General features: G+C 44.3%; 1 long non-coding RNA gene across 2 annotated transcripts; it reads left to right on the top strand.

Moving 5' to 3' along the window:
* The first annotated feature begins 64 nt into the window (after positions 1-64).
* LOC133379575 (uncharacterized) lies at positions 65-13,687 on the top strand. Of its 2 annotated transcripts, none has more exons than XR_009761209.1 (3): positions 65-290; positions 1,865-1,960; positions 13,421-13,687. It is a non-coding gene; the product is annotated as an uncharacterized LOC133379575 (long non-coding RNA). The 2 variants fall into 2 exon arrangements; XR_009761210.1 differs by having other exon boundaries at positions 65-473.
* Positions 13,688-25,613: the final 11,926 nt, after the last annotated feature.

Raw genomic sequence — 25,613 nt, 5'->3', positions numbered from 1 at the left:
AGGGCGTGGCTCACCTTGAAAACCCCGCCTCTGTCTGTGATTCGAAAATAATGCTGTCGGTCACTTGGCAAAGCTTGATTCCTAGGAAGGTGAGGAATGGAAGATTAGGGTAGTTTCCATCGTGAATAAGGAAGCGGCCAGACTGTTCTGTTCCTGGGAAATTATTGGGCCAGCCACAATCACATGACCGGAAAAGTGCGATCGTTTCCTGCGGATTAGCTTCGAAGAAGGTTATTTGGGGTACAGTATTGGCTAACACGGAGGTTGAATGATGGATGGATTGATACAGTGTAAGTGTAGCATACGACTTTAAGAGGACTAACTTTTAAAAAAGGCACAAATTAGTGAGCAAACTCTTCTACTGGCTGGAAATTAAGGAAAGAAAGTAAGGGAACAGAGAAAAATATGCTGCTGAGCATGAAATGATGTACTATACAGACTTGGAACATAGTCATTTGCATTTTTACTTGGAAGTAAGTTGCACTGTTAAATGAGACTTAATAGTAAGTAAATGTGCATAGGATTAAAGTTTTAATTAGGTCAGAGAGCTGCTGCTGCTAAAAAAACCCCTCAGATCCCAGCCAGGCATGCTCCATCCTTACACGTGATACCTAAAGCATATCATATTATTGATTTCTATGAAACTTACATTGGGTAGAATGTACATTATATCTCAAAATTGTCTATTGACTAGCACTAACATTCTCACACACATGCACATTGTGGCAGATGGACTTTGAGGCTCTTCTGTCTGTGAAAGTGCCTAAAACTTCGGTTTGGGCATTCCCCTCCCCAACTTCTTTTTTTAAAGGACTCAAATACCAAATTCAAATACTGAACAACAGAAACCATGCTTGCCCTGCAAAACCAAAACAATGTCTTGGATAGCATGGAAGATGTCTCCACAGAAACCATTCCAAGAGTTCTTTGCCTGGAAGTCAACCGCCAGAGGGCAGATGACTTTTACTTCAGAGAGAAAGCCCCTAGAATTATTTCTCATATAACAGTATTCTTGGAAGTAGCATACTTTCAGGCAGCAGCAGCAAAAAGAGATTTTAGCACTAATCTCATTAAGTACTAATTTTAGCCACCGTGCGCTGGCTAGCATTCTTGAATAGATTAATATGCCACCCATCATTTCACCCCTGTAATTGTTTATGAGCATTTCAACTGGCTGCCCCTTTCCCTGCAAAAAAACCACTAGCTTACCATTGCTGCTTTTCTTTTTCTATGAGGGAAAAGGACAGGTCCTTAATTGGAATGTCTACTAGCTGTCAGCAATGTTGGGAGAATTCTGCCTGACCACTCCCATTTTCCAGAAAAGTTCATGCATCCCATTGTTGCTGCTACTCATGGAAAGAGAAGGCATGAAAAATTGGCGAAAAGCTCAACAATTTTACATCAGAGTTCAATAAAACTCTAGTCTAAAGGAATCACTGAAGTGATGAAAGAAAAGTGTCAATTTGCTATTACACTGACATTTGTAGCCTTTTTTCCCTCTTGCTACAGTTCCAAAACAAATAAAATTTCACATTATTTTTATTTAATTTTTAAGTGCTATTGAATTAAATGAGGCTTACTCCCAGATAACTGGAGTTAGGTTTGCAGTCTAAGAACTTGCTGCCATTTCAGCTCTACGAACTCCATAGCAGAGTGACTCAATTTTAGCCACAATCCATAGCTATCTTGTCCTTTCTTGTAATATACTGCCTTTTGATGTGTTTTTCCCCAAACCACCTTCCATCTAAATTGAGAAAAAGAACAACCTAGCTGCATTTTAAATCAGTAATGTGTGCACAGCCTCACTGACGGAACATCTGCTTTGCATGCAGAAGGTCCCAGGTTCAATCTCTAATTTCTCCAGGTAGGGCTGGAAAGTTTCTCTGCCTGAAACCCTCGAGACTTATAAAGCCCAAATTAGTCTGCTGGTCTTTAAGATGCCACAAGACCTCAAAAACAGGTGAGACTATTGCAACAGTAAGTAAGTAAGTAAATTCAATGCTGTATCCACATAACACAGACTATAGCACTACATGTGTCCACATCTGAATGGATTGTGCTACAGTTGCTATGGAGGATCTCAAGACTGCTTTAAATGAGCACTTTTTTAAAAAATTGGGAAGATGTCCGAGAAAGAACACGACTGCCTGGGTTTCAGTGAAACTTTGTATGGATTTTTAGAAGTAACTGAGTGAACAAATAGGGATAATGCTTGATAAAATTGCACTGTATATTTGAGGCACCTGTGGAATTGGCATCAACTTCACCAAAAGAGGATGTTGCAGGGTTGGGGGAGGACTCACTGGGCCAAGTGCAAGCCAAGACAAGTAGCTGTGCCAATAGTACCACTGGATTGCAAAATGGAAGAAGTTGCACAATGTATTAGAAAAAGAAGGCTGTTTCTCCCACTCACAAACAACAATTTTGCTACTGGTGTTTCCCATGCTTGTTACAGAGAGGAAAGACCCAAGCTTTCAGAATAGTTTGACATCCTATGTATAAAGCTAGCCATGCTTAGATTTTAGCCTATGCTTAAAAGACAAGCCCAACTGAAACAAATGGAAGATCCCTGGGGAATTCCAAATATACCAGAGGAAACAACAACAAAGGGCGCATGGGTGTCTGCAGGGGAGGGGACTAAGTAAAACATTTAAAGTGGGGAGGAGGTTAGTTTGTCACACACAAAAATAAAAGAACAGTGTCTGTACATTTTGCTTCATATCTCAAGTTCTACACATCCTAGAATTTTTTTTCATGAAAGCTGAGGGTCTGGGGGTTATGCTTCATCAGCAGGGGGGATCCTCCCCCATGGATGCCCATGAAAGGGAGCATGTAAAAAGGCTGCTTCCACACTGGGCATATACTGTGGAATAGCCACACTTTGTCACTGAGCTTTAATGAAGTGTCTGCATTACATCATTAACAAAACATCCCCCTCTCATATTTTCCCACTTCGCCTTCCAGGTTTTTTCCAGGTCTCAGAAAATCCAACTTTTAAAAACTCAGTGGAATAGCTGTGCAATTTTGTCAGGTGTAGATGGCCTATTGTGTTGCTATTCTGGCTTGTTTTGGTCTGTATAGATTGCCCTAGCCATTTCCTTCTCTATGGTCTACCTCTCCTCTAGGAATAGTTCTAACTCTTTCCTTTCCAAATATCATTTAATTTATATTAGCCTCCCCTTTACATTGCAGTGGGGGGGAATAATGCAGTCAGGGAGAGGGAGCAAACTAGCTAATGTGGGTTGGATGGAACAAATATCAGCTGGATCCAGAGTTGGCTAAAGAATTGTACTCAAAAAGTGCTTATCAATGGTTCCTTCTCAAACTGGGGGGAGGTAACGAGCTGGGTACCACAGGGCTCAGTCCTAGGCTCAGTGCTGTTCAACGTTTTTATTAATGACTTGGATGAGGAGGTGGAGGGGATGCTTATCAGATTTGCAGATGATACAAAATTGGGAGGGATAGTTAACATCCTGGAGTACATAAACAAAATTCAAAGTGATCTCGATAGGCTGAGCATTGATCTAAAAACAGCAGAATGAAATTCAACAGGAAGAAGTGCAAAGCTCTACACCTAGGAAAAAGAAACCAAATGCACAGTTATAAGATGGGGGACACTTGGTTCAGCAATACAACATGTAGGAAGGATCTTGGAATTGTTGCTGATCACAAGCTGAATATGAGCCAATAGTTTGATGTGGCTGCAAAAAGGACAAAGTATCATTTCCAAATCACATTAAGTATTAGTTCCCCTCTATTTGGCACTGGTTAGACCTCATCTTGATTACTGCATCCAGTTCTGGACACTGCACAAGGATGCAGACAAACTGGAACAGGTTCTGAGGAGGGCAACAAGGATGATCAGGGGATTGGAAACAAAGTCCTAGAGGAGAGACTGAAAGAACTGGGCATGCTTATCCTTGAGAAGAGAAGACTGAGGGGAGATATGATGGCACTCTTCTAATACTTGAAAGGCTGTCGCACAAAAGTGGCTTAGGATCTCTTCTCTATCGTTCCAGAGTGCAGGTCACGGAATAATGGGCTCAAGTTACAGGAATCCAGATTTCAACTGAATATCAGGAAAAACTTCCTAACTGTTAGAGTGGTATAATAATGGAACCAATTACCTAGGGAGGTGGTGGGCTCTCCAACACTGGAGGCATTCAAGAGGCAGCTGGACAGCCATCTGTCAGGTATGCTTTAAGTTGAATTCCTGCACTGAGCAGGGGATTGGACTCTATGGGCTTATAGCCCCATCCAACTCTGCTATTCTATGATTCTATCAGAATTTAACCCTTTTCCTACATGCAGTGGTCCCAACAAAAATATATTTATCTGCATGGCTGATATTATTGGTGGTGTGGTAATTAATTATTTGTTAATTAGTCATTATGTTTTCAGTTTCATAACTGATTCCCCCCCCCCTTTTTTTAGTGCAGAATAGTGCTATTTCACAATAGAAAGAAAAAAGGCAATTATGAGAGGAAACCAGTGAAGAACTGGAACTGGCTACTTACAGAATAATGGGTCAATTAGTTATTCACAGAGTAATGCTGGCTATGGTGAAGATAAAGTAATTAGAGGCAGAAGCTTCTAATTAACATTGCAGGAAACCTTGGCTGAAAAAGGACTTACTTCTAAGTAGATATTATAACCAGATCTTGGTTGTGGAGATGGGCATTGCCAGATAATATAGCACTATTTTAAACCGCTATGTGAAACTACTGCTTTAATTCCAGCTGCTTATGGAAAAATAATGTCTCAGTGCTAAAGGGCACTACCATAAAAATTAGGGAGTAAAATTGGAGTCATTCTGTCCATAACACATGGGGGAAGTGGGTGGGCTCTTGCTCCTATGTCCCTTAACAAAACCCAAAAAAACCCAGCCCATTGAGGACTGAACATGCTTAGTGACCACATAATTGGCTGTTCCAAATGACCTGCTGATTCAGTATTCATTTGGGTTTGCTTGCGCAAAGCTTATGGTGATTAGACTATGAGCACTTCCAGATGACTGAGCATTCAACCTGATTTATTTGCAGGGAGATAATGATTAGACTAAGGATAGAGATACACTAACTGTTTTGCCAGTTCCAGTGTGTCTCCATCTTTCTCTTCTGAAAATGGGGGCACAAGTTAGTCATACCCTGCCCCTTTTTACTGTAAAACCTGGTGGGAGCCACTTGAGTGCATTTTTTCAAAACATTCAGTTTGCAACTGATCAGCAGATCAACCTGTTCCCCCTCAAGGTGGAACTAATGGAAATGCTTTGATCTGGTGACTAGTATGCTTACAGTCAAAGTTGGCTATTTAATGAGTATTCATTCTGATTTGTTTGCCAGGAGGTTAGATGAAATGTTGAAGGAAGTATGATTCCTCACTTTCCAGTGCATTTTCTCCTCACTTTCCTTATTGCAAAAAGTCATCTTTTGAGGAAGTGAATTTCTTGCGTAAGACCTCCCAATCCACTATAATTACCCAACCTGAATTTGGCAGTATGTGATTGAATCCTACCTGAAAATGGCAACAGCCTGGAAGCGCCAACAGACTGGTCTTTGTTGAGCATTGGTTCTGACAGGGGCGTCACTACCAGGGTGCGGAGGGTGTGGCCCGCACCCGGATGTCACCATGAGGGGGGTGACACCCAGAGCCGCCCCACCCCGTGCCATTGCCCAGCAAAGCTGCTCCAACTCCTCCTTGGAGGCGGGCGAGACCGTGAGCAGCGTCGGTGGGGCAAGAGAGGCGCGCCGGCGTTCCCAGGCCTTCTCCGGCTGGGTGCTCCTCTGGCGTGCGCCCTCCCAGGGGCATGGACAGGGGTGGCTGGCCTTGAGCGTGTGCGCACAAGCGCGTGCACACACAAGCCCAGCCACCTCGTCCATGCTCCTGGGAGGGCGCACGCCGGAGGTCCGCACCCCCCCCGCACTCCCGCTAGTGATGCCGCTGGGTTCTGATTGTTTACAGGGCAATTATACTACAACAAGCATTCATCCTGATTTGCTTATGCAGCGTTTACATGTCTTCACATTAATCATTCATTCATCCCACACTTTTCAGTGTGTTTCCCCATCACTCTCCTAACTGCAAAAAGTCTGTGTTTTATTTTAAGTGGATTTTTCACACTAGGACAACAGAGGGCTTAAGTCCACCCTAACTGCACAAACCTTTAGTTCCAGTATGTGTTTAAATCCCGCCGGCAAAACAGTGATAACCTGGAGGCACCCAGTGCTTGTTGGGAGGAGGATTGTAAGGGGGGAATAGATTATCTTGAAAGAGAGGATAGCTGACTAGCTGTAATGCTGATCAGGAGCACTTGTCTAAAGGTGAACTAAGATAGTGATGGGGACTAAGATTTTTCCACCACTTCCCTTATGCCAGGAAGAGTTTAAACTATTTAATTTCTATGAATCAGGCTCAAGTTAGAAGCACATGAATGGGACCAGTAACAAAAGAAATAAGATGACAACCCTTGGTGGCACCCCCATTGTTATTGCAAGGATTTAATACCCTTGTGTTTCTTTCTAACTGTGTGTGTTTCATAGTTGCACGGCACTAACCATAATCCCAAGTGGACTGTGATGTTTATGTATTAGTGTATATATGGTAAGTGCTGTTTGTATAGGAGATACATGGTAAGTGGAATGAAAGAGGAGGGGGGAGTGAATGGGCAGTAGAATGCTGGATGATTGGCTGAGTGTTTAGAATGGCTGAGGGTATAAATGGAAGGATGACAGTTAAATCTGGGTGGACGGTGAACGTGAGTGGGTTGTTTTGGTGGGTTTTTGAGAGGAGATTGGGTGGAGAGTTGGTGGATGTGAGGAGAGTGTGGAGTTCGGATTAATACTAAGACCAGTACCTCAGAAATAGATGAAACCATATGCTTAAGTGCCTTTATAAAGTAATCTTGTTATCTCTGTTATTTAATAAATATATTTGGTTTACCAAAGGCCTGATCCTTGGCTGGGGTTCCACAGACCAGAAGGGAGGGTAAGGTAAATACCAAGGCTGAAGGGTAACAAATGGTGGCAGCGGTGAAGAGAATAACACCACAAGTACTCAGAGCAAACCAGGATTATCTGCATTGATACAAAGGGATTGGGACAACTTAAGCACGCAGTCACAGAGGTAACCTGATAGAGAGACTCAGGCAGAGTCTCTGGGAATACGGGTTATAGGACGTGACTGGTGGTGCTGCCTAGCAGGGGGATCTGGTGAGGTTTATGCTAGAGCGGGGAGAGAAACCATAAAAAAGGACAGTCCGGACTGGTGGAGTCCCTGGTGGTGCCTAGTGACAGGCAGTAACCACGAGCAGGTAGGAACCTGACAGGGAGAGCCAGGGAAGGGCGTCACATGTGGTGGCAGTAGCGGTGGGATACGAACAAAGGAGACTACGTCACAGGTGTTGGCTGTAGCGGTGGTACGAATACTAGAGAATCCCTAACAGTGGTGTGGCAAACAGAAATAACAAAACAAGATTACTTGTGAGAGTGACTGGCAAAGAGTGTGTGGCAAAGAGTGAGTGAACTCAAACACCATGGCTGAATATATAAAAATGAAAAGAGAGGAGCTGGTGGAGAAGTGCATAACATTCAATTTACCACACGAGGGTAAAGGGGTAGATGAATTGAGGGTAGCACTTATAGGATTTGCAACTGCCCAGCAAAAACAACCTGTCAGGGAAGAGACCCCAGAAGGATACTTAAGCAATCCCACTTATATAGAGTATTTGAGAGAGAAGTTAAGATGGGAGGCTGAGGAAAAAGACAAACAGCGAGAGTTAGAAACTGAGAAGTTGAGGATGGAAACTGAGAGATTGAGGATGGAAGCTGATGGGAAAGATAAACAGCGAGAGTTAGAAACTGAGAAGTTGAGGATGGAAACTGAGAGATTGAGGATGGAAACAGAGAATGAGAGTGGATGCTGAGATACAAGGGGAAAGATTAAAATTGGATAGAGAGAAATTTCACTCTGAGGAGACAAGGAAAGACAGAGATGGAGCAAAAATAAAAATTACTCCAAAGGACTTTGCTGTCTATGAGCCTGGTCAAGATCCTCAAATTTATCTCACAACCTTTGAAAAGGCAGCTCAGTTGTGGGGGCTACCTGAAGATAAATACATGCAGTATTTATCAAACCTGATCAAAGGGGAATTGGCAGAGGTATACCAATATTTCCCCTCAGACAGGCCCGTCATCTATGCTGAGTTTAAAGAGGCAGTCTACAAAAGATTCAGACTGGGACCTGACTATTTTAGAAAGTTATTCCGAAACTGTCAGATCCAAGCAGGGAGGTCTTTGGTTGAACTGGGAGCAAAACTGATGGATATATTTGGAAAGTGGATGAGTAGTGCCAAAGCTCAGTCAGTGGAAGAGGTGAAAAGCCTCATGATACTGGATCAATTATACCATCAGTTACCACCAGAAATAAGGCCCCTGGTCAAAGACCGTTCCCCTACATCGGTGCAGGAGGCCGCAGAGATGGCGGATCACTTTGCCTCCAATAGAACTGGCTGGGTGGGGAAAACATCAAGAGATTTTAAACCCAGACCATATAGTGGCGGCAGAAAGGATGTGGTACCACAGCGAGTGAGTCCTCCAGTAAAATCTGAAGGGCACAGGACACCCCAGAGTGGATCTGTGTACCCTAAAACAGAGGAGAAATTATGCTATAAATGTGGTAGACCGGGGCACCTACGTTTTCAATGTGAGGTTGCCAACCCCATTAGTAATCCTGCTCAGGCAAGGGCAGTAAAAATAGAACCAAAAGATCTAACCACGAAAAAGGTTCAGTTCTGCCAGATAAACTGGACAGAAGTAACAGACCTTGATTCAAGTCTGAGAGAGGAAGTGAGTGTACAAGGGGCAAATTATTGGGCATTGCTTGATACTGGTGCCGCTCAGACGTTACTGAGGCCAGATTTAATAAAATCTGAGGAAATATTACCTCAGGAAATGGTGACTATTCAAGGAGTGAGGGGTAGACCAGAAAGCTTGCCTATGGCCCTAGTGAAAATGGAGTGGAGAGGCCGAGAGGGCAAATATAAAGTAGGTATTAATGCCCAACAACAAGAACCAGTGATACTGGGAAGAGATGTTATGGGGGCACAAGGGAAAATATATGTGGTGACCAGACAGCAACTTGGCAGAGAAACAGAAGCCATGTTAAAAGGGGCTGAAGGAAACAGGGTGGAATCTGTTTGCGAGCCTCAGGTCACCATAGCAACCCTTGGCAGGCCTGCTGAAGGAGACAAACTGTATCAAATGGTCTCTGGGGAAGAGACAGAGCATTTCAGAGAAGAACTGGATAAGGATACCAGTTTGAATCAAATAAAGGAGCAAGCCCTGACCCAACAGATTCCTTTCACTGACAAACTGAGGAATCAAGTTGTGTGTGAGAATGGGATTTTATATAGACTGTGGATGCCTGCTGAGAGAGAGAGTGAATGTGAACCAGTGAAGCAATTGATAGTACCTAGCAAATACAGAACCAGATTCAATGGGGTTTTGAAGGGCATGATAAGAAGCTATGTTCAAGATCACCCACAAGACTGGGATGAACGTTTGGGATGCTTCTTATTTGCATACAGAGAAGTCCCTCAAGAGTCAACAGGCTTCTCACCCTTTGAACTGATGTTCACTAGAAAAGTGAGGGGACCTTTGGAACTGTTAAAAAAATTCATGGGAAGGAACCCTGGGAGAGTACAAAACATCTGTAGTAGATTTTGTATTGGAATTCCACAATAAGTTAACATCAATGATGGAAGTAGTGAAAGAGAATTTGAGTCAAGCACAGGAGAAGCAAAGTTACTGGTATGACAGAACAGCCAGGGAACGTGTGTATGATGTGGGAGATACGGTTATGGCATTCATACCCAGGAAACATGACAAATTACAGGCTAGCTGGGAAGGACCATATACCATAAGAGAAAGGCTTGACACAGTGACGTATGTAATCACCACAGACCAATTAAACAAAAGCAAAGTGGTTCATGTAAATATGTTAAAGCTTTACCATACCAGGGATGCAAAGGTGTTGCAAGTTACCTTATTCCCTGAGGGAAGTGGGCCTGAACTTCCGGATTTGGTACAGGAAAGCAAAGACAAAGGAGGGGTAGATCAATTGGAATGGTCAGAGGAGGTGCAGGAGGAAGTAAAAGATGAGATTCTGAGAGTTTTGAAAAACTATGGGAATCTCTTTAGCAATAAACTTGGGCGAGCCAGTATAGCCAAACATTCCATTGATACTGGAGATCATGCCCCAATCAGATCTATGCCGTACCGTGTGAATGGGAAAGTTTTGAGTGAGATCAAAAAGGAGGTCAAAGATATGCTGGAACTAGGAGTGATCAGGGAATCTATCAGTCCCTGGGCCTCAAGTATTGTCCTGGTTCCGAAAAAAGATGGAACGACAAGATTTTGCATTGATTATCGGCTAATCAATAAAATTACGGTCCCAGATGCGTATCCTATGCCCAGGGTAGACGCAATGTTAGAGTTATTGGGGGCAGCAACCATTATCTCTACGTTAGACCTCTGTAAAGGATTTTGGCAAATGGAACTAGACGAGCAATCCAGAGCCAAAACTGCCTTCAGTACACCAGATGGGTTATATGAGTTTGTGACCTTACCCATGGGACTAAGGAACTCACCAAGTTCGTTTCAGAGGCTAATCAATACTGTGTTGCGAGGCATGTCAGATTTTGCAGTGGCCTATATCGATGATGTGGCCATTTTTAGCAAGTCGGTGCCTGAGCATGTTCAACACCTGACAACAGTATTAGAGGCATTAAGAAAGGCAGGCCTCACAATAAAAGCGAAGAAATGCCAGTTTGGGTTGAAGGAGGTGGTCTATTTAGGACATAAGGTGGGGAGTGGGAAAATCACCCCCTTATGGAGCAAGGTGGAGGCAATACAAGCGTGGCCTATCCCCTTAACCAAAAAGCAAGTTAGGGCATTTCTAGGTGTGGCTGGTTTTTACAGGAAGTTTGTGAAACATTTTGGGGAAATCGCAACCCCCTTGCATGAATTGACAAAGAAAAAGTGTTCTGAGCGTGTGGTATGGACGGATGAATGTCAGAAGGCTTTTGATCTGCTGAAGCAAGCCTTGTGCCAAGGACCCATATTGATAGCACCAGACTATGAGCAACCATTCATCGTGGCTACAGATGCGTCAGACCTCGTGCTGGGAGTCGTCTTGCTGCAGGAGAGAGAAGGCACCAGACATCCAGTGGCGTATCTGAGTCGCAAGCTGATGCCGAGGGAGAAAAACTATTCGTCGGTCCAAAAGGAGTGCCTAGCGGTCATGTGGGGACTGAATAAGTTGCGCCCATACGTGTGGGGACGAAGATTCACGGTAACAACGGATCATCGGGCCTTGTTATGGTTACAGACTATGAAAAACCATAATACTGTGCTGCAGAGGTGGTCCTGGGCCCTACAAGGCTATCAAGTGGACTTCCAGTTCATCAAAGGCAAGGACAATGTATTGGCCGATGGACTGTCAAGGCAGGTGGCTGGGACTGCAGTGATGTGACCAGACGGAGGAACAAAGAAAGACATTTTCCCCAGAGAGACTTGTTTTATTTGTTAACGCGGCGTATGAATCCTGGAACAGGAATAATACTCTGCTGTTATTTTAAGGGGGGGGAAATGTGATGTTCATGTATTAGTGTATATATGGTAAGTGCTGTTTGTATAGGAGATACATGGTAAGTGGAATGAAAGAGGAAAGGGGAGTGAATGGGCAGTAGAATGCTGGATGATTGGCTGAGTGTTTACAATGGCTGAGGGTATAAATGGAAGGATGACAGTTAAATCTGGGTGGACGGTGAACGTGAGTGGGTTGTTTTGGTGGGTTTTTGAGAGGAGATTGGGTGGAGAGTTGGTGGATGTGAGGAGAGTGTGGAGTTCGGATTAATACTAAGACCAGTACCTCAGGAATAGATGAAACCATATGCTTAAGTGCCTTTATAAAGTAATCTTGTTATCTCTGTTATTTAATAAATATATTTGGTTTACCAAAGGCCTGATCCTTGGCTGGGGTTCCACAGACCAGAAGGGAGGGTAAGGTAAATACCAAGGCTGAAGGGTAACAAATGGTGGCAGCGGTGAAGAGAATAACACCACAAGTATTCAGAGCAAACCAGGATTATCTGCATTGATACAAAGGGATTGGGACAGTTTAAGCACGCAGTCACAGAGGTAACCTGATAGAGAGACTCAGGCAGAGTCTCTGGGAATACAGGTTATAGGACGTGACTGGTGGTGCTGCCTAGCAGGGGGAACTGGTGAGGTCTATACTAGAGCGGGGAGAGAAACCATAAAAAAGGACAGTCCGGACTGGTGGAGTCCCTGGTGGTGCCTAGTGACAGGCAGTAACCACGAGCAGGTAGGAACCTGACAGGGAGAGCCAGGGAAGGGCGTCACATGGACCACAAACCAAAGGTTCTGCATCAGTAAAATGCTGCTTCCCTGTTTTTGTGAGACTTTGTTACTTACTTTTGTTTTATTTCTTGAATTTGTGTTTTTGTTGCTGTTGGGGGATTTTTTATGGGGGTGCCTCATTCTGAGGCAGAACAGTAAGAAATAAATGATTTTAATAAATAATAAGAAAACTAGAAGTAACAGGTATGAATTCATTGTACCAAACAGGAAAGGATTTGTGCCAAAAAAAGGGGAACTAAAACTTCACAGTCCAGAATGTAAAAATCTGGAAGAATCTCTTACTACTAAGTACAATGTATCATGGTAGACACTTTGGGTCAAGGGTCAGGGGGGAACGTGTCCCTGAAGAACAATAAACTACTATTGTGAAAGAGATAATTAATTAATTCTGCATTGGATTCCCACCATGCACAATTTGTGATATGAATAAGGAATCATCAGCATCATAATCTCCAAGATTTTTTTTTAAGCGTCACCTGCTAAATTTCTGTGTTTCAGGCTGCTGGGCACAGGAACAGCAGAGCTGATAAAACGATGGCAATCCTAACCAGAATGCTTGAAAGGAACAAGATGCTTTCCAATAACAGAATGGGAAATTGAAACCTAAAGTAAAACTTACTTCTAGAGTGCTGGCATGTCCTGTGGCAAAGGGAGAGTGGATCTGTTCAGCTTCTAAAAATATAATAGGATAAACAGTGGTGGGATCTTTGAGGATTTTTATGTTAGAAGCAGGACACCTGTCCAGTGGCCCTACCCGGTGTAAATCCATTTGCAGGTCAGATTCTAGCCTCTGTTGATTGCACCCAGATGGCAGAAAAGGCACATGCTCTGAGTCAGAGCTGGGCCACACAACTCCTTGCAGAATGAGTCACTGGGGATTCTAATCCTGAGGCTACCTGGCACATATGACATCCCGATGTATCATGTGCACCAGAAGAATGGAGTGCGGATCTGTGAAAACGTTTTGCTGTTTATTGCAGGAGCAGTGTCCATGCCACCACACACCATTCTCCTATTACTGGCAGTGGTGCTACCAGAAAGACAGCGTGTGGCTCAGCTTCAGCTTCTCAGGTCGGCCAGCTTCACCTGGAAAAACTCTACTGTTATAAGGCATTCACTAGTCTGCAGAATCTGTGGGACAGGTGAGGACCACAAATGTTGCTCCTGCCAACTTTTGGTAGGAAAGAGTTCTAGAACTACACTCATCTCTGGAACATACTTTCAATCCCAGGGTTCTGCCCCAGAACCTGTGAAACAATTAATAAAAGATTATACATCTTGCCCATTGTTCACTGAGTAATCAGTCTCTCCTTCACATCTGGGATTATGAGGCAGAGCTTTTGGTAACGGTGCGGCTCACAGGCTGGTTAAAGTCTTGACATCTCTTTAGAAGGAGCTCAGTGATTTTCACAGTGTGTTCAAACACTTTTCAGTGGTTCCTTGAAAGAGGAGGTAGCAGCAGTTCTGAGATTTGCAAATGTACCCACACATACGCATGCACACAACACAAAAATCTGTAGAAAAAACCCTAAAAAGGGGAAAACAAAAAAGCCTAATAAGGCCTAAGCATGCTTAGTGGCCATATAATGCTAAGTAACTGTGAGAGGAAAACTGGAAAGGGGAGTGGAGGGGTGAAGAGAATGTATTTGTGAACATGCAGTACTCCATACTGCTATATTTTGTTGCAGGTTCCATTTAGAAATAAATAAAGATTTTCTAATGCAGTGTGCAGCTACAGAAGAGTGTTGGTGTATTTTACATGAGTAATGGCTCAACCAGTCCTATGTGGTTAATAATAATAATAATAATAATAATAATAATAAACCAATAACTGTAATAATCCTCATGATCTAACATGTTTTAATTTATAATGTGAGAGTCCAGGCTCAGTTATGTCATGTTTAACAGTTATGACATAACTGATGTGTATTAAGTGTTTACAGATATGCAGTCTGGCTTAAGAATATAAGAATTACGTTGCTGGATGAGACCAAGGTCCACCTTCTCTATCATTCTTTGCAAGAATCCAGCAATAGCAAATACTAGGTCATCCGCAATCTGCCTTCCACCCACTCTTGTTCGCAGTCACCTTTTAAGTTAAAACAGGTCAAGATGAGTGAGGCCCCATGAGCCTGATCAGAGGCCTACATAAACTGATGGTGAACCCCATCCCTAAGACATGCTCCCAGAAGTTGGATAATTTCCACCTGCTGCTCCTGTGTCCTAGTTGATATAAAAGATGTATTTCCATTTTGGAGAGTTAAGCTTTTCGGGGACGGGGGGAAGACACACAGCCCTTTAGATTATTTGTCCTGTTTGCTATCCTGACTTGCTTCTGCTTAGCTTCCTATTCTTGACACTGTACTGAAGGCCTTAAGGCCTGAATAGTCCTGAACCTCTGCATGTGATTGGTAATTATGCTTTTTATTATCATAACAGTCTAGGAAATAGTTGGACTGGGGGAGGTTAGGTGATCTAATGGTTTATAGTATAGGTATCATTTGTTATTTATCAATAATAATTAAAATGCCCTCTGTAATAATTATTTCAATTATCTAATGTTGTTAATTCATCTCATGATTATATTATTAGCCCATTTCATCATCAGTCATTAATTGGCTCATAGTTCTATTTCCATTCCTTTCTTTCATCTTATTATTTCTAGAGTACCATTCAATTCATCACACGTTGCCCATCAAGGGTCAGTTTAAACTCTGTGCAAGCCATCGCTCATGGGCTCCTGCACCTTTCTTCAGTCAATAAAACCCATCTTCAATCTCCAACAGCCCACAATTCCCCCCCCCTCTCGCCTCCAGCTGATTTTGCTTTGGGTTACTAGGTCATAACATTGCAGAGAACATTTCTTCCCCTTCAACAGCCCCAGGAAAGGGGAAAAAATAACAGCCTGGTGTGCCCTTGTTTTTTCAACAACAGCATGATCTGCAGAAATCAACCCAGGTAACTTTTTAATGACATGCGTTGGACTACGACCTGGGAGACCAGGGCTCGAATCCCCACACAGCCATGAAGCTCACTGGGTGACCTTGGGCCAGTCACTGCCTCTCAGTCTCAGAGGGAGGCAATGGTAAACCCCCTCTGAATACCACTTACCATGAAAACCCTATTCATAGGGTCGCCATAAGTCGGAATCAACTTGAAGGCAGTCCATACATCCATCAAAGTTAGGTTATTTTAGAGGACCATAAAAGTCTTACAGAGGGCCCATTCTTTGGGTAGTAAACTTATTTCAAAATGTGGGGACCCCTCCAGTTCACTCTGCTGAGTGGAGCCCTGAGCTTCTGCCCCAAAGTCCTACCCTGACAGCGCCATACTGTGCAAATAATCATAAGCACCACTTGCTAATAGCTGCAGAACAAGCTGCTGTTGAAAGCACGGGGGCAGCGACCGGCAATAAAGTTGGCAACCCTAGAGGAGAAGGCTTCAAGTATTATGTAGGGGTCTGTGGTCTTAGGGCAGGGATAGGGACAGGGAATTGAATGCAGGGCAATCCACTTTCTTTGCAAGGACTCTGCTTCATTGGATTCTGAGCCAAAGACAGGGAAGGGCAATGAATTCTCACAGTTACTCAAAAAGAGGAATAGGATTGTCAGCTCCTCCAGGTCCTAAGTGGGTTTGTGTAGCTTTACAAGTGGAATAGAAGGGAACATTTTACTGTGGCTTATTGCACTTACTGCAGTGATAGTAGAAGCTACCCTTGGCATATGTTTTCTTTTCTATATAGTTCGGAAATAGACAGGGATCCCCTTCCAAGATCAGAGCTATCAGCCTCAGGAGAGAGAATTAAAAGTTATGCAAACCAAGCCTAACCATGTCTACTCAGACATAAGTCTCATTTATTTTAAAATGGACGTGCACCCAAGTATGTGTAGGACTGCAGCCTTAAGGATTTTTCTTTCTCTACTGCAAGGACCTGAAGGGGGGTACATGTGAGGAAGGGTAAGGGTCTCTTCCCCAAACTCTCCTGCCTCTACCTCTGAGCATGATGTGGTAGGAGGGTATTCAGATGGGTCTCTGGGGGATCCTGACTGTTGGTGAGGGGAAGCGTCTGGCTTAGGAATAACTGCCGCACCAGTTGCACAGGAAGTTAGGAAGGCGGATGCTTTGTGTGGAGCTGATAACTCAACACAAGGCTCCTTCCTGGCCCTGCCAGCTGCTGCCTCCTCTCCTCCTCCCCTGCTGGTTTCATAATATCCCACAGACTGTGGGGAGTGGCCTCAGCAGAAAGAGACTTGAGAGAAGGTTAGACTGGGGCCCCTTCCAGTTGCCGTTCTATCCTTGTGTGTCCTCTTAAGGCCCTGTCTCCTTCCAGGTGTACACACATTTCAGTCAACATCTGTACACAGTTGGTTGATCTATATGCACATCCTGTTATTCAGACGGAACATACATGGTACACTTTTTTAGGAATACATTCCCTGTGTTGCCCTTTAAATCCAACATCTGTACACAAAAATGTGGGCTGACACACATTTATACCTGTGTGTAAAGCTAATAGGTTGCTGGAAGGGCTGGTTTTAGCTCAATTTGTTGCATGAGTGCATCAACAATTAAAGAGTGCCTTTAGCAGGAGGAAAGTACATCACCATCCTCATTACCTTTCCTTCACCAGCAGAACCCAGGGCAGATTACAACAGTTCAAAATTCAGTGTTAAAAACAATTAAAATGACCACCCAGTCCACCATGCCTGGGACTGTGGGAGGCAGGCTATCCACACCAGAAGGCTGAGTTTCTCCCTCCACTCAGCCACTTAAAGACTGGATTCAATCTTTTATGGAAAGGGTGCCAATTTACATGGTATCCATTGAATGACCATGCCTATGGTATCCTTCCAAATGCCGATTCCTCCCAGGACTTAGTCTACTGCCAATATCATCCTACCTCTGGAATTTCCCTATGAGCTGTTAATTGTAAAACAAGATTGTGAAGCATACAGCTCCCCTGGATGGTGGCACCCATCACACACTCCCTCTCTCTGGACTATATATGCTCACATTCCTGTGTTGTGTGCAGAGATGCCTTCAGGGAATATCCAGAAATAGATCCAGCCCCCAAGGGTTTTTTTTTTTAGTTGTCCATATGGCAGAAAGAGACAGGAGGAGCCACAAACCACAGTAACTGCCTTCCTGTGGTGGGTAGTGTTGAGATATGTGTGACTGTGGTTGGCAGAGCAGGGTGGGAAAAGGACTTCAAGTAGGAAAAATGTATCCCATCCCTTGTTTTGTTCCCTTCTGTGCTACGTTCATGGCAAGCTGCAGGCATCTTAATGCAGTGATTCCGTCCAGGACGTACAGTTTTCCCGTTGTGAAGCATGCTGCTTCATAAACGTGTAGCCTGATTATGGGAGGCAGTTTATATAATGAGTTTTTAATATGGATGGCTGCTGCATCCAGTAGATGTGGATGGGACATCAAGATTGCTATGGAGGTGAACCACTGCCTGAACCAGTTATCCCAGTAGGCCTCTGAGAGAATTGGGAACGGTCAGACCCACTCAATGTCTTTCACACAGGGCACATCTACTCCCCCCTGTCTCACACCCAGGGAGGGCCAGTCTTCTGCCAGTTGCAGACTCTCACTCTGAATGTATCTGGTGACTTTCTCCAATCATTCAGTTCACTGCACAGGCTCTCACCCTGCACAGGAACTACAGGAACTCCACATGCACCATACGCCCTCCCCACTACCAATCTCCCCTGGATTATTTTTTTTTAAATGGAAGGGGGTAGCGCCCTTGCCCTCTGGACTCCCTAAGAGGCACTTGGTGTCACCCTTTTGGTGGCTATCCCACCAACGGCAGACCCCCTGCCCAAGAACAGCCGGGCTTTTATGCCCCCCAACCCAGCCAGGAGCTGATGCAAGATGCTGCAAGATTAACTGCAGCCTCTCTCTGGAGTCAGGGTCAGACAGGGAGTCCCAGTCCTTGTAGAACTTACCAGGGACCTCAGCTGTCTTGAGAGACACAGCCCAGAGGAGCGAGCAAGCAAGCACTAGATGCTCAGGTCCTTATTCCCAGGGCAGGTCTTCTCCAGTCCTCCAATGCTGCAGCTGTTCCCCTGTCAGTATTTCATCTTGACTGGACTGCACACGTCCTTTGTAGGTATTTGAGGAGTGGATCAGTTGTTATGCTGCAGCAATCACAAGTACCCATAATTCTGGGCACGCTTACTGTGGGAATCAATCCCATTGAACTCAATACTGTATAGGTCTTATTCCAGATGCGTTCTTTTTGTTGCAAACAGCTTGTTTAAATCTGGTGTTTTTCCCCTCTTATGTTTCACTATGGGCAAAATGGAGGCTTGTGATTTTTGTGGGGAGCAACATTGATTTTAATTTGTTTGTTTTTTTAAATTAATATTGCACGAGTCTGACATTTAGCTATACTGAATTCTGATAAAGGGATCTTGCATACGATCTCTGTATTAATTTTGTTTAAAAGTCCTGATGTAGGTACTGCAATCAAGCAATCCGCCACACATGTTGAGATCTTGAGAGAAACACTCCTCTGATCTGGGTTGTTGCGATTCCAATGTGCCTTCAGCATGCGGCAATTGGAGAAAGACATGCTCGTATCATTTGAGCTGCTGGAAACAAATGGCTAGGTTGTGCTCAGGTGAAGAGCAAATGGAAGTAGGAGAGTGATGATATGGACTGCTCAGCTCATGTGACAAACTGTCCATCCCCAAAAATGCACTAATGACCTTCCACATCAGCAACAACTGCAGATGTATACCAGGTTATTTTTACTTAATGGATTTTCCATGGTAAGAGGGAATTTGGATTAAATGTAAAAAAGCACATTTTGATGCCTATGGTGTTATGTGCTATGGATGCTGCAAAAACTTGCATGCCTCAGCGGTACTGCTTCTACAATACACCTCCACCTGGAAGCACCCAAAGTAAGGGTAGAAACACACTCACTGTTCTGCCAGTTCCAATGCGTCTCCAACTCTCGCTTCTGAAAACAGGGGCACACAACACAGTCAAACCCTGCTTTTTACTTTACTTTTTACTTTAAAACCTTGTGGGAGCAGCTTGGGTGCGTTTTTTAAAAATTCAGCTTCAAAGAGATTTTGCAACAAATTGGCAGATCAACCCATTCCCCCTCCAGGTGTGGCTAACTGAAAAGCTTTGCTATAGGTGACTAGTGTGTTCACAGTCAAACTGTGCATAGCGCTGGAATGCATGGAGAATGAACTTCTGCCTTGTACTTCCCATTTGCTGTGCATGCTCCTGTGTTAATGTGGCATTCCTGTGTGATGCATCCTGTATACTACAACTGTGGTGCATTTCAGATGTGATACTTGAAGTTTTTGTTTTCAGCTCCTTTCCTAAGAAATCCTTACACTAATTTTGGCGGTGGTGGTGGGGTTCACAGCTCATTGAATACATTTCTTCAATGGGTTTTTCTTGTTTCTGAGCAGGGCCAGCCCCAGACATGCTGGGGCCCTTGGGCACAAGCCTGCCCCGGTGCTCCCCTTGCGCAATTCGCGGCAGGATCTCTGCCACAGATCGCACGGTGAGAGCTTCGGAGCCCCCGCCATTCCCTTGCTCAACCTACCTTTCTTGGCTGTTGTGTGGTTGTGTGCACAGTGCTGCCCTTAACCAAGATAGTGGCCGAGGTTTCCCTAAGGGGCTGAAGCCTCTGCTGCCATCTTGCCTCATGGCAAGGATGCACTGTGTGATCCATGGCAGCAATCCTGCCACAAATCGTGGAAGGGAGCGGAGGGGCCCCTCAGGGCCCCTCGTCCAGGGACCCACCTGGCTACCCTTTGGAGCCGGCCCTGTTTCTGAGTAATTGCAGCCGAATAAGATTCCATCTACATATATAAAGTTAGGACTGATTGGTTGACTGGTTGACTGTTTCTTGTCCAAGTATGTATCACTTTGAATTTCATATGCCACTCCTTTGCTCATTTTGGTGAGATTTGTCTCCTTGGGATTTTCACCATTCTGAATCATTTGGTGTAATCCACAAATTTGACTGGCTCACTGTTTCTCCCATGGTTCCAGATCACTTATGAGTAAATTAAATAGCAGTGGTCTCAATAAATATATCTGTGGGATCTTACTGTTTTCTTTCTTAGTGGAGCCAGAGGAAAAAATGGACAAAGTAACAAATGAAAATATACACTAGGGATGCGGGAGAAATTCAATTCAGTTCTCATTTCAAACTGAATTTACCAAATTTGCCCTTTCCGAAACAGTATGAGAACCGAAACACAGACATCCTTCAACATTTACCTTTAATCTGAATTTTGTGATGCGGTTCTTCAACCAAGCAATAATTACAAAAATGCAAATATTAGGGAAAAGTGGGCACAAAATGAATATATTGGTGAAAATAGCATACAAACATGCAGTATATTAGGATACATTGCTTGCAAAAAATATGTACCTTTGTCAAAATCGCATACAAAAATGTATTTACTAGGAGAAATTCACATGACAATGCTGAAGAATTTTCATGAAGATTTTTTTTGATCTGCCAATTGATGCAGAAATGTGGAGAACTGAATTTAAGATTAGAAAAAAGAGAAACTGACAGATCATTCCATCCTTAATCTACATGCACTCACCACACGCCTCCATCTGAGCAAGCAAGAAGTGTTGTCATAGTTCAAGGGCTCATTCCAGCCCAGCAGAAACGCTAATGGAGATGGTGCAAAGCGGGGCCAGTAAGAGATGTGGTGTCCAGAGTTGATGTGGCCTGGGGAGAATCCACACCAGGCTTGAGATAGTTTCCCATGCCTAGTCTAAAGAAATGTGATGTCAGTCTGTCTCTAAATCTAAACAGGTATAGGCTCTGACTGTCCTTTTGGATGGAAGACTACCTGGAAACCTCAGTTTCTTCCTGGGCTGCCAATTGACCAAGCCATCATAGTCCACCCTGGCCATAGGTCACTTTGCCCTGCCGGAGACCAACAGTCTTGAAACCGCAGTAATTCCAGGTAGAACTCTTACCTCCTAGGCTTTTTAAAAAAAAAAAAGCTGTACAGAAAGTGGGCAGTAGATAGAAGAAAGGGCATTAATGTGTTGAAAGCAAAGAGTGTGGTCATTCAAACATCTCCTGCGCTCTCACCCACCTGCAATAGAGGGGCCTCCTCCTTAAGGGGCCATCCCATTCATGTGCGGAAACAAAAGCCTCTTTATTATCACTCTCCCAGTAAACACTTGGGATGTTTGTAGGCACAGACACCTCTCTTAAAGGTACACACAGCCTTTGCAGACCCTTCAGAATATCTAGTTGTGGGCAGAAGAACAGATGGAGCCCATTCTCAGGAGGGCACACGCACAGAAGGTTACATGTGCTGGCAGCAGCAAGCATCAACGCAAGAAACCATCAACGAAAGAAACCTGTGGGGATGGCGTAACGGCAGACATCCACAGCTGGATCATATTGTAATTGCAGGACATCGTCACATTATGCCTGAAACATACTTCAAATGTGCAAGTTGGGGACAAGAAAAAACTATGGCCTTCATCTTACCTGCACAGCAGACTAACATACGTACTTGCCAACATGCTTGTTGTACACGTGTCCATTAAATAAATACATGCTTGTGGTTTCCTTCACATATGCAGAATAGGCCAGGACATCCCAGTAATATTTAGATTTTATTTTATTAAATTTATGTCCTTGTCCTTCCTCCCAAAGCAGCCCAGGGTGGCAAACATGTCAGTGATATAATGTCAGTGATAAAAATAAAATATAACATATTTAAAATGTAAAAAAAATGAAAAACATCTTAAAAAATAAATACCGTCAAACATTAAACAAATGTAACACAGAGTTGTATCCAATGTTAACCCTCTAACAATGTTTGTGCCTCTAACAACAGCCAGACAGGCCAAAATGAAGCATGTGAAACTTTTTGTTGTTGTGTGCCTCCAAGTCGATTATGACTTATGGTGACCCTATGAATCAGTGACCTCCAAGAGCATCTGTCATGAACCACCCTGTTCAGATCTTGTAAGTTCAGGTCTGTGGCCTCCTTTATGGAATCAATCCATCTCTTGTTTGGCCTTCCTCTTTTTCTACTCCCTGCTGTTTTTCCCAGCATTATTGTCTTTTCTAGTGAATCAGGTCTTCTCATGATGTGTCCAAAGTATGACAACCTCAGTTTCATCATTTTAGCTTCTAGCGATAGTTCTGGTTTAATTTGTCCTAACACCCAATTATTTGGGTTTTTTTTGCAGTCCATGGTATCCGCAAAGCTCTCCTCCGACACCACATTTCAAATGAGTTGATTTTTCTTTTATCTTCATGGAAATAAGTGTTGTGGGAGAGCTTCACTTACTTCAATTCTGGCTGTCAGGCTGCTGTTAAAAGGCAGACAAGCAGAACTTGTACAAAATGTAGTCATCCCAGGCCTCATCCCTAACACAGAGAGAGAGTATGAAAGAGAAGATGGCATCAGGAGGAGCTGTACATCCTCATTTGTTTGTTGAGATTAGCATCATCATTTTAAATTTATTATTATTATTTGATTTATATCCTGTCCTTCCTCCCAGCAGGAGCCCAGGGCAGCAAACAAAGCACCAAAAACATTAAAACATCATCAAAACAAACTTTAAAACACATTAAAACAAAAGATCTTCAAAAACATAACTTAAAAAAAGCTTTCAAAACATCTAAGATTAAAACATTTTTTAAAAAGGTTTAAGAACATATTAAAAAGCAATTCCAACACTGATGCAGACTGGGATAGGTCTCAACTTAAAAGGCTTGTTGAAAGAGGAAAGTCTTCAAGAGGCGCCGAAAAGATAAAAGAGATGGCACCTGTCTAATATTTAAGGGGAGGGAATTCCACAGGGTAGGTGCTGCCACACTAAAGGTCTGTTTCCTATGTTGTGCAAAATGGAGCTCGTGATAAGGTGGTATCTGCAGGAGGCCCTCACCTGCAGAGCACAGTGATCGACTGGGTATATAAAGGATAAGACGGTCTTTCAGGTATCCTGGTCCCGAGCTGTATAGGGCTTTGTACACCAAGACTAGAACCTTGAACTTGGCCTGTTAGCAAATGGGCAGCCAGTGCAATTCTTTCAATAGCGGGGTGACATGTTGGCGATACTCTGCCCCAGTGAGAAGTCTCGCTGCCATGTTTTGCACCAGCTGTAACTTCTGGACCAACCTCAAAGGCAGCCCCACATAGAGTGCATTACAGTAATCCAGCCTAGAGGTTACCAGTGCATGGACAACAGTGGTCAGGCTATCCAGGTCCAGAAACGGCCGCAGCTGTCTTACCAGCCGAAGCTGATAAAAGGCACTCCTAGCCATGGAGGTCACCTGAGCCTCTAGCAACAAAGATGGAGCCAGGAGCACCCCCAGACTACGAACCTGCTCTTTCAGAGGGAGTACGGCCCCATCCAAAGCAGGCAACTGACCAACTATCCGAACTCAGGAACCACCAACCCACAGCACCTCCGTCTTGCTAGGATTCAGACTCAGTTTATTGGCCCTCATCCAACCCACTACCAAGTCCAGGCGGTGGTCAAGGGCTTGCATGACCTCTCCCAATTCAGATGTTACAGAGAAATAGAGCTGGGTATCGTCAGGATACTGCTGACACCTAGCCCCAAATCTCCTGATGACCACTCCCAAGGGCTTCATATAAATGTTAAACAGCATTGGAGAGAAGATGGTAACCTGCAGCACCCCACAGCCCAACTGCCAGGGGGCTGAAAGACAGTCACCCAATGCTATTATCTGAGAACGACCTTGGAGATAGGATTGGAACCACTGTAAAACAGTGCCTCCAATACCCATCTCACCAAGTTGGCCTAGAAGGGTACCATGGTCAATAGTATCAAAAGTCGCTGAGAGATCAAGTAAGAATAACAGGGTCGCACTCCCCCTGCCTTCTCCCGATAAAGGTCATCCATCAGGGTGACCAAGGCCGATTCAGTCCCACAACCAGGCCTGAACCCAGACTGGGATGGGCCAAGATAATCTGTTTCATCCAAGAGTACTTGCAATTACTGCGCCACAACCCTCTCAATCACCTTCCCTAAAAAGGGGGTATTTGCGACCGATCAGTAGTTGTCATAAACCAATGGGTCCAGGGTGGGCTTTTTCAGGAGTGGTTGGATCACTGCCTCTTTCAAGGCGGCTGGAACCACTCCCTCCCACAATGATGTGTTGAGCACACCATGGATCCACTCAGTCAAGCCCCCTCAGCAAGCTTTAATAAGCCAAGAAGGGCAAGGGTCGAGAGGAGATGTTGCTGGCCACTTCAATGCAAGCACTTTGTCTATGTCATCAGGCCGCATCAACCGAAACCATTCCCAAGAAGGTGCAGCAGACGTTGCACTGGACACCTCATTGGGGACTACAGTAGATGTGGATGGGGCATCAAGACTGCTACAGAGGTGAGCAACTTTACCCTCAAAGTGCCTTGCAAACAATTCATAGTGGGCTTCCGAAGAGTCTAAAACTCCATTTCCTGTAGTTGATGTCAGCAGACCTCTGACAATTTGGAAAAGCTCCACTGGATGGCTACTTGAGGATGCAATGGAGGCAGAGAAGTGGGCCTTCTTCACCGTCCTCACCTCCACACAGTAGGCACAGTTATGTTTTACTCATGCCCGATCAGCCTCACAGCATGTATTTTGCCACTTGCGCTCTAACCATCGTCCAGCCTGTTTCATTGCCCTTAGCTCACTGGTGTACCAAGGTGCAAGCCGGGTTCCACAGTGCCGGAGAGGGCACTCAGGAGCAATCGTGTCAAGAGCCCAATGCACTTTGCTTTCCACAGCGTGAGAAGGGCTTCAACAGGGTCACCTGCTCTATCTACTGGGAACTCCTTCAGGGCATTCAGGAATCCTGTGGATTCCATTAGTCTCCGGGGGCAGACCATCTTAATCTGTCCACCACCCCTGCAGGGAAAGATCGGAGCCATAAGTCTAAACTTCACCAGGAAGTGGTCTGTCCATGACAATGGGGTGACATCCACCACCTCCATCTCCAGACCACCCCTTTCTCCATCTGGAGCAAAAACCAAGTCAAGGGTGTGCCCTGTCCTATGTGTCGGGCGAGTGACCACTTGAGACAGCCCCATGGTTGTCATGGAGACCATGAAGTCCTGAGCCAGAACACTAGAGGTAGCCACAGCATGGATATTGAAATCACCCAGGACTATCGTTCTGGGCTCC

This window comes from Rhineura floridana, chromosome 3, assembly GCF_030035675.1.
Source record: "Rhineura floridana isolate rRhiFlo1 chromosome 3, rRhiFlo1.hap2, whole genome shotgun sequence".
Lineage (NCBI taxonomy): Eukaryota > Metazoa > Chordata > Lepidosauria > Squamata > Rhineuridae > Rhineura > Rhineura floridana.
Note: the sequence above shows the minus strand (reverse complement) of the source record. Positions and strands in the feature narration are given on the sequence as shown.